Source organism: Heterodontus francisci, chromosome 35, assembly GCF_036365525.1.
Source record: "Heterodontus francisci isolate sHetFra1 chromosome 35, sHetFra1.hap1, whole genome shotgun sequence".
NCBI classification, from domain to species: domain Eukaryota; kingdom Metazoa; phylum Chordata; class Chondrichthyes; order Heterodontiformes; family Heterodontidae; genus Heterodontus; species Heterodontus francisci.
In genome coordinates this window covers 33,942,624-33,952,128 of record NC_090405.1, presented here as the reverse complement: position 1 = coordinate 33,952,128, position 9,505 = coordinate 33,942,624, and positions in this window count along the sequence as shown.

Sequence of the window (9,505 nt, the reverse complement as noted above, 5' to 3'; positions counted from 1 at the left end):
GAGAACAGGTTACTGTAAAATGCCAACTGATTCACGAATGACCTTCAGGGGATGGAACCTGTCACCACCACCACCCCCCCCCCCCGATCTAGCCTGGCCTACACAAGACCCCACTCCCACATTATGTGATTGACTCAAATCTTTTCCCTTAAGGTGTTTATCCAATTCCCTTTGGAAAGCTACAGTTGAATCTGCCTCCAGCACACTCTGAGGCAGCGCATTCCAAATCCTAACCACTCGCTGCGTAAAAAAAAATGTTTTCCCTCATGTTGCCTCTGGTTCTTTTGCCAGTCACCATAAATCTATGTCCTCTGTTTCTGGATCCTTCCATAATGGGAACACTTTCTCCCTGTCTACTCTGTATAGACTCCTCATGATTTTGACCACCTCTATCAAATCTCCCCTCAACCTTCTCTTCTGTAAGGAGAAACAACCCCAGATTCTTCAATCCATCCCTGGAACTGAAGTCCCTCATCCCTAGAGCCATTCTCGTAAATCTTTTCTACTGCTGCCAGGTTTCCTTTAGGGCTCATTCAGAGCCATTGGGATTATGAAGGTGGAATCTCTTCAGCAGATGTGTGCCTTCCTTCTGCTCGACCTGTTCTCCGGTTCTGTAGCACCCCAGGATCTTCCTCTCTCCAACTGCTGGGGATGGGCGATAACTCGCTGGTCGAAGATCCAGGCAGATTTTGTCTTTAAGATGATCTCAATTGAGCCACTTTGAAAAGAACTCAGCGAGCATCTGGTTGTGGACAGGACTGACCATTGCCTGAGCTAAAACGTGGATAACGGTAGCTGAGGAGAATTATGTTTACACAGCAAGTTGTCGTGATATAGGGTGCGCCGTCTGGAAGGGCGGTGGAAGCCGATTTAGCAGTAGATTTTGAAAGGGAATTGGATATAAAGGAAGATAAAATGCAGGACTATGGAGAAAGAGCAGAGGTGTGGAACTAATTAGATAGCTTTTACAAAGAGCCAGCAGAGACAGGATGGGCTGAATGGCCTCCTTCTGTGCTGTTTGATTCTATGATCCTATGATCTCAGTTCCTGTGCTTGTCAAATTGTACGGATGGCCTGTGTGGAAGGCTGCTCGCTGGGGGTGGAATGTTTCATTGTGACTGTTCCGGCGCTTTCCTTGTTCATCATCAGAGATGAATGACGTATTTCCCAGAATTTTATCTGGGATTTGTTAGTAGCTCCCCCACTGCCCTCAGCAGATTCAATAAACTAGCAAAGATCCATGAAAGAAAACAAAGGGCTGCATTTTACCGGCTTCAAAGATGGCGGGGCGCATACGCGGGATGTGCTCCGATGACGTGCATGGGGTGGGCGATCCGTCCCCGGCAACGGTGTCCAGTGCCACTGTGCAGACACCGGTGCCAATTTCACAGGGTTTAGAGCCCTCACTGTCCGTTGAAATTGTTAAAGAAACAGTGAATTTAAAAGTATTCAAAATAATTAGAAAGATCTTTCCAGCCCCTCTCTCACCCACCCCCCCCAATAGCCTTACATAACATTCCTGCCCTCTCCCCCGTCCAAAATATTTACCTTGAGTACCTGATCTTCCTCCCAATTCAAAATTCAGAAACTTTTACCTTTACCCCTTCCCATCACTGCCTCGACCAATCAGGTATGTTTTTTCCCTCTGCCCCTCCTCCCACACTGAAATACGTACCTCCTTCCCCCCCTCCCCACCAGTGTCCCACATCGGATTTCCGGTTGGAGATCGGACGGTGCGGGATTGCCGGCCACCTACCGTAATATCGGAGTGGGTGGCGGGCTGAGGTGAGCAATTATTCTTTCATTTACATCTCTTAACATATTTAAATGGATGTCCCGTCGCTGAGCAGCGGTGGGTTGCGTTGGGGGGGGGGGGTGGTGGCTGCCACAAGGCCTCGTCGTCACCGGTAATATGGGGTCGGGCCTTCCTGGTGTCGAGGCCCATGTCGGGCCTCTTCTAAAGGCATTTTCCTGATTTCAGGGGGCCGGTAAGATTCAGCCCAGAGACTTGCATTTATATAGCTCCTTTCTCAACACCAGGACATCCCAAAGCACTTTCCAGCCAAAGAAGTACCTTTAGGCAATGGAGTGCAGCCACTGTCGTAATGTAAGAAACGCGGCAGCCAATTTACGCACAGCAAGATCCCACAGCAAATGAGCTAATGACCAGATTATCCCAATGTCTTCAAGGTTTCCAGGCAGGTCTCTGCTGCATTCACTGGAGCTGAATTCAAAGCACGAGATGCTTTTGCGGAGAGGTTGTGGTTAAAAAAAAACAAAATCAAACATGACACCGATGCATTAAGTTAAAATGGAATAAAGCGATATAGTAGTTTGTATTATATGGTTTGCAATAAACCAGTCAAAAGAAAACTAAGGATCAATATTAGACAAGACACTGGGGAGAAGTCACTTGTTTTTTGAAAAATGCCATGGGATCTTTTACATCCACCTAAGAGAGCAGATGGGCCTCAGTTTAAAATCTCATTTAAAGGGATGGCTCCTCTGACAGTGCAGCGCTCCCTCAGTACTGCACTGGGAGTGTCAGCCTGGATTATCCAATCAAGTCTCTGGAGTGGGACTTGAACCCATGACCAGCTGACTCCACTGAGCCAGGGCAAAATGGTTCATACCTACTGAAGGAGACACAGGGCCCAAAGACGACGTGCTCACTGAAATCCCTGGCGAGACTCGGCATAGCCCTAGGATCCGACCCCTGTACGCTCTGCTGTCAGATCATGAGAACTGTGACATGGTATACAGCCCAGGAGTGTCCCCTGTCTGATACAGCAACAACTTCCATTTATATAGCACCTATAATGTGGTAAAATGTTCCAAGGTGCTTAAACAAAAAGCTTTATCAAACAAACTTTGTCGCTGAGCCACATAAGGAGATATTAGGACAGCTGACCAAAAGCTTGGTCAAAGAGGTCGCATTCTCAGGAGTGTCATAAAGGAGGAAAGAGAGAGGTGGAGAGGTTTAGGAAGGGAATTCCAGAGCTTTGGGCCTAGACAGCTGATGGCACCGCCACCAGTAGTCGAGCAATTAAAATAGGGGATGCTCAAGAGGCCAGAATTGGAGGAGCGCAGAGATCTCTGGTTTGCATGGCTCGGTGTCATGCCTTGAAATCTATTGGAAGACATCAATGAACTTGGAAGAACTCTTTGCAGGTCTTACAACCTCCATGAATAGTGAGATAACAGCAGCTGCTTTGAGAGCCCGATCTTTGTTTATTCTGCTGGGCTCTGCGTAATGTTGGCATAGCTTAAATTTGAAGGAAATTTTGGATGAAATCGCATCAAAACCAAGTCCCAGTTGGGCCGTGGAGGCCAGAAACCTTCCCCATTGCTTTATACTAATTGATACTCTTACCAAACAAACGATCTCAGTCTCGAAAGCTCCAACCAAACCCCAGCCTTTTAGGACAGAGAATTTCAGAGTTCTTCTACCCTTTGAAAAAGTACTTTCTGACTCCCCTTCTAAATGACCCAACTCTAATATTATGATTTTGTCCCCCTCGTTCTTTATTCCCCAGCAGAGGAAATAATTTCTCCGTAACCATCGAATCCTTTCAAGGTTTTTGACAATTCAATTAGGTTGTCCCTCAATTTCTCCACTCCTCAAGTCAACACGAACCAAGTTAATGCAAAAACCCGAGGTGGAATGATTTGGACTGTACCTATCCAGCTTACTGCTGTGTGACCGAAGTGGGTGCCTGGGAGGAGGTTACTCAGCTCTCGACTCGGAATTCTGTGCAACAGAGGGAGTCCCTGAGCAGGGAAAATGGAAACGTATCATTCAAAAATCCTGTGATCCAACCTTTCCATTTTGCTAATCGCTATATTTCTGTAATTTTTTTTATTCTTTCATGGGATGTGGGCGTCGCTGGCAAGGCCAGCATTTGTTGCCCATCCCTAATTGCCCTTGACGACTGAGTGGCTTGCTAGGCCATTTCAGAGGGTAGTTAAGAGTCAACCACATTGCTGTGGGTCTGGAGTCACATGTAGGCCAGACCAGGTAAGGACGGCAGATTTCCTTCCCTAAAGGGACATTAATAAACCAGATGGGTTTTTACGACAATCAATGATAGTTTCATGGCACCATTCCTGAGACTAGCTTTCAATTCCAGATTTTTATTCATTAATTCATTTAATTTAAATTCCACCAGCTGCCATAATTCACACATTCAAGAATTCCAAAGCCTATAAATTTGATTTCCAATGTTATTGTTCTGTGTAATTCCTTGAAAAACAGTGTATTTTTGGGTAAAGAGGGTAGGTGTGTCCTTTCTTACAATTTACTGCTCAGATCAATAGAGCTCATAGACACTGAATGTCAGATGTCACAAATCTATTGCGTAGACAGTAATTAAAAATACAATTAAAAAGCAATGCTTATGGGTTTAGTCGGAGGACTCAGATAGGTTACAGTTCTGAGCTCAGTATTTTAGACCATTAAGAGTCCTAAGTATCTGTTGTAACACCCACTTTTATGTACATTTTTTGCCTCTTTCACACGACAATTCACACCTTTCTGCATTACCTACAACTCCATATGTGGAGAATTTTAATAAACTTGCCCCTTATTGATCACTTTAGTTTTAATGAGTTAGTTTTTCCATAGACCGGTACAACTCCCCAGATTTGTTATCTTATCAACACATTGAATTGCCAGGTGGAACTTTTAATTATAAATCAGAGCCATTCCACACCAATCTCCTAATCTAAACAAGATACTGTATTCACAGATGTTTCCTTCTCTAGAACTTATCAACTAATTAAAATACCCTGAAATTTATAAATCAGTTTGACTGGAATGTCTTTTATTTAGATTCTAAACTGACCATTGCTTTAAGGCTCATCTTAATTTAACAACTCAGTGGTCCCTGCACCTAAATTGACTAATACTCCCTTTCTTAACAGGCAAAAGTTCAAGGTCAACATGACTACAATATAAAGACAGATTAATAGCAGTGGAGCAATCTTTTTGCGACTATAATGTCAATGTCTGCGCTTCCTCAATAGAGTTCCCAATCCTGGGCGGACTTTTCCTCAGATTTTGTTTCTGTTAATTGTGTTATTGTTAATCTTATGAAAGTTTTGCTTTCTTAAAAACTGCACTTCTGCAAAAGATTCTCATTTTGAGGGATGAGGAAATGATTCAGCCCTTTCTCGTCTCAACAATTCCAATCTCTTCAATTCACTGAGGGAAATTTTCACCTTCATCACCTAGTTGGTCACCTGGCCAGAAATGAGCTGAAGTACAGACTGTTGGAACGTTTGAAAGGCCACGAGCTAGACAAAGGGAACAAAACTGCTGTACAGAATCTGATCATTTCATCTTTTTTTCCCATGTTCAATCTTGATCATGAATGATAACATGGGTATGGTCGTGAGGTGGTTATGTTACTAGACAAGTAATCCAGAGGCCTGGACTAATAATCCAGAGATCTGAGTCAACCAACGAAGTCCTCCTCACTAATATCTGGGGACTTGTGCCAAAATTGGGAGAGCTGTCCCACAGACAAGTCAAGCAACAGTCTGACATAGTCATACTCACCGAATCATACCTTACAGCCAATGTCCAGACTCCTCCATCACCGTCCCTGGGTATGTCCTGTCCCACCAGCAGAACAGACCTACCAGAGATATGGCACATGGAACACAGTCAGGAGGGAATGGGCATTGGCAGTCCTCAATATTGACTCCAGACCCTGTTGTGGGAGCACTTTTAGCGGTTGTAAGTGGAAGGTCACTGGAGGAAGTGATGTCACATCACATATTGTGTGTTGAGTTGTGGGTGTAGCCCGACAGAGTGAGGTGTGTGTAGATGTGCTCCTGTAGTAGCTGAGTATATATATATCTAGTTTAAGATATAATAAGAAAAACCCACGTATGGATATTATTTGTAGTCCAGCAAATCTTACAACAGTTCACATACCAAAGGAACGAGTAATATTACAGACCCCATGAAGTCTCATGGCTTCATGTCCATTTGTTCATGTAGTTGGTTAGTGGTAAGTGCCAACATTTCTGCACCATTTCTGCTATGTCCATACCACACACCCTACTTATAAACCGAAAAATTCAACTAGGTCTTTGACCGGATTATATGAATAACAAGGAAATGTTCAGTGTCTGAGAGGTCGATATTTTCTATGCATAATTGTGTTATCCAATTGTTATTAAATGTTGTTTGCTTTGATTCCTCGCAGAGAGAAACACATGAGGGAGAAGGGATAGGTTGAAAGGATTAAATGAGGAAGGGTGGGAGGAGGCTCGTGTGGAGCATTAGCGCTGGCATGGATCAGTTGGACCGAATGGCCTGTTTCTGCGCTGTGCCTTCTATGCAATTTGAAAGAAATAGCCATTTGGAAACAAAATCAATTTTGCTGTAGATCTGAATCTACAGCACTGGCCACATTTCTGAATGTGTGTTGCTGAGGTAGAAGGATGGTGGGGGGGAAGGTGAACTAAGCAAGCTGTATTTTGTAAACAGAGAGCAAGGTGTGGGATATTTGGGACTCTTGGATGCACGGTCCAATAATTGAATATTCAATTGATTATGGCTCTCGTTTCATTTGCACAGTTCCAGTCACCAATTATTACTGCCATAGGGACTGGGATAGAGCTCTCCTTTTGTAGCTGAGGTAACACAATATGGCGACGTAATACGCCAGTTGGGGAATGGAAGAACATACAGGGCCCAGAGAGACGCAGAGGAGCTTAATAATTAAAGGGAGTCAGATGTAAGAGCTCATCTTGAAACACTAGACATCTTGAGTAATCCTGCCCTAAGGTCTACATTGACTTCTGTTTTCTTAATTGAAGTGCTCAACCATCAGTTTCGCGTTTCATTCTAGGGAATATCTGAGTCGCACATCAAATCTTGGACAATATTTGTCCCCAGACAGTAAATGCTTCTGATTAATTTCCTGAGACTTTAAGAATGTTAGCAGACTTTATGTTGTAACATTGCACTGTGACTTGGTCCTGGATGCATTCAAACAGACAACAGCAAATGAATGTTCAACTGGCTGGCACTTTTATAGCCTGGATTACTGGCAGGCACTGTCCCTTTACATTATTTTAATTCAAGATTGACCCAATTTTAATTGTTATTGTGATTGTGATAATCTCCCAACTGATACTATTTTAAATTAGAACCAGGTTGTTCTGAATCCTTATTTATTTAGCTGTATGTGCTAACAAATACAGGCAAAATGGAATGAAAAGTGCTAGGCTGCTTAAGCCTCCAACAAGGCGAGCAGGAAGCGCACTGCCCTTCATGTAGGCAAAGGTTAAAAGGTCAGAGTGCAGGATCCGCACATGAAACAGGTGTTAGGCCTTCCCTGTATGCAAATAACAGGCCTGACACTTGTTTGAGGCCTCCACTGCAAGATTGGTTGCCCCTGAATGCTCAGGAAACCAAGGCCGACATGCAGCCTAATAGACAGTCCTTAAAGGGACGCTGCAGGCCACACCCGACAAAGCAAGTTTGAAAAAAAATGCTGAGCTGAATGTGGAGCCAAGAGGAGCAGGATAGCCGCTGCCTACTTTCCCAACCCCTCGCACCATTCCTTCCCCACCCCTGATCTCCATTCCCTCTAGATCTAGTTGCCCCTCCCATCTATATTTACCTAAGGCCTGCTGAGAAAATATGCATGCCATGGGCCCAATATCCACTGAACCTCACAAATGCGAAACCTTTCAAAAGGTTTTTAAGTTAAAAATATTAAGAGCAGAGATTTCATTTTATTTTCAGCATTTATTTTGAACTCCTGACAGGTATGTCCACCTGTGCTGTCACTTTTATCTCCTAAGATGTTGCGGTGTAAAAATTGGCGTAAATCCAGGAAATTTGCGAGTGCTGTTGACTTGACTGAGGAGGATGAGGAGCAATAACGATCAACTTTGGGCGGTTTCGGCGAGGGTTTCAGCAGAGAGGTGTGAAAGCCCCGGGAAATTACGGCACGCCTTGAATATTAACTTAATTCATGCACCCAAATTTCCTGGGTTGCTTATTGTGTAAAATGATCCCAGCACCATAGATGCCCCATTCCAAAGGCAGATATCTCCAGGAAATTCTAGGCCATTTTGTTTGTCTGTTTTCTGTTGTGCCCTAGTTAGATTGAACCACTGAATAAAATATCAGGTGGTACTTTACGCCAAAGGCCATTGACCAAATTGGTAATTTTAGCCGACAATATATCAAAATCTTGATGACTGGGTTAGTATTTACCACTGCAGTAAATCGGAATCCATTAACGGACTTACCATTTAGGGATGGGCTGTGGATGTTAAATGTCTTGTGAGGTCATTCGTCATAGTATGGATTCCCTCAGTAAAACGAAGAGTCCAAAGTTTGTCATGGTGACTCCCTCATTGTGGCTGGACTAAAATTGTTGTTTTCTCTCTTTCAGGACTGCACTTTTTTTACCCGCAAAGAGATCCTTCGGTGAGTGACGACATCACTAGGTTGGGTTTGGGGGTCTCTCGTTCAGCACAGTTCCTATTTTACCAAGCGTGATGGCAAGAGTGATTATGGGTAGTTCTCAGGGTAGAAATTTGTCTTTGGAGGCGGCACGCAACAGTATTGAATTGGCCTGAGTGATTACTCCCCATCTGATATTCAACAGATTTCAATGGATCTGAGTTTTGGTCGAGATGTTTAACAGGTGACCAATGGTGATAATGTCCAAGACTGATATCTTCCTCCTTATTTTGTCTACATTTTTAGAATTGGATTAGTTCAAACTTTCCTTCAATTGAAAGAAAGAATTTGCATTTATATAGCGCCAGTAATGACTTCAGGACATCATTGCTTTACAGCCAGTTAAGCACCTTTGTGGTGTAGTCACTATTGTAATGTTGGAAACGCAACAGCCAATTTGTGCGCAGTAAGCTTCCACAAACAACAATGCGATAAATGACCAGAGAATCTGTTTCTGTGATGTTAGTTGAGGGATAAACATTGGCAAGGATGCCAGGGGAAAACCCCACTTCTCTTCAAGTAGTGCCATGGGAATCTGAAAAGACGGATGAGATTATGGTTTAACATTACACCAGAGAGGCAGCACCCCTGACAGTGTAGCACCCCCTCGGTACTGTACTGGGCGCATCAGCCTAGATTTTGTGCTCAACTCCCTGAAGTGGGACTTGAAGTTGCAACTTTCTAACTCAGAGGGGAACATGCTACCCACTGCGCCACAGCTAGTAGGGTATCAGATACCATCTCCATGTGCATCCAGGCAGTTGGAAGTGCAGTGAAGGTCAACCTTTCTCCGCAGATATAATGGATTCCTTGACAATATCTCAATCTTAATCTCTAACAGTCAGTCATGGCCTCCGTACTCGAACTCCACTGTGTCAGAGAGGACTGCAGCCTCGAGTTGCTAGACTGTATCCCTCTCTTGGTAGAGCTACACTCTCAGGCTAGTGAGATACGCGTGTGGCATTCGTCTATTGGGAGCCCACACCATGATAATCAACCTGTCAGCCACAT